This window comes from Corvus brachyrhynchos, unplaced genomic scaffold (assembly GCF_000691975.1).
Source record: "Corvus brachyrhynchos isolate BGI_N302 unplaced genomic scaffold, ASM69197v1 scaffold365, whole genome shotgun sequence".
NCBI classification, from domain to species: Eukaryota; Metazoa; Chordata; class Aves; order Passeriformes; family Corvidae; genus Corvus; species Corvus brachyrhynchos.
In genome coordinates this window covers 766,654-766,876 of record NW_008239544.1, presented here as the reverse complement: position 1 = coordinate 766,876, position 223 = coordinate 766,654, and the positions used below count along the sequence as shown (strand labels likewise).

Here is a 223-nt window from a genome sequence, read left to right as displayed (position 1 = left end):
TGCCTGGGAGCCTGTTTCACACCCTTCCCTGTCTCCAATAAACCTGTCTGGAGCAAAAGCAGGCTCCTCTGGGCTCTCAGGGCAGCAGCTGGAGGGAACCCTGAGCGTGTTTGGGTTCAAACTGAAAGAGGGGAAATTTAGGATGGGATATTGAGAAGGAATTGTTCCCTGTGAGGGAGGTGAGGCCCTGGCACAGGGTGCCCAGAGCAGCTGTGGCTGCCCC

General features: G+C 57.0%; 1 protein-coding gene across 1 annotated transcript in view; it reads left to right on the top strand.

Moving 5' to 3' along the window:
• The window catches only part of GALNS (galactosamine (N-acetyl)-6-sulfatase), a 39,479-nt gene that overhangs the window by 38,317 nt on the left and 939 nt on the right, over window positions 1–223 (top strand). The gene's annotated exons all lie outside the window — the stretch shown is intronic.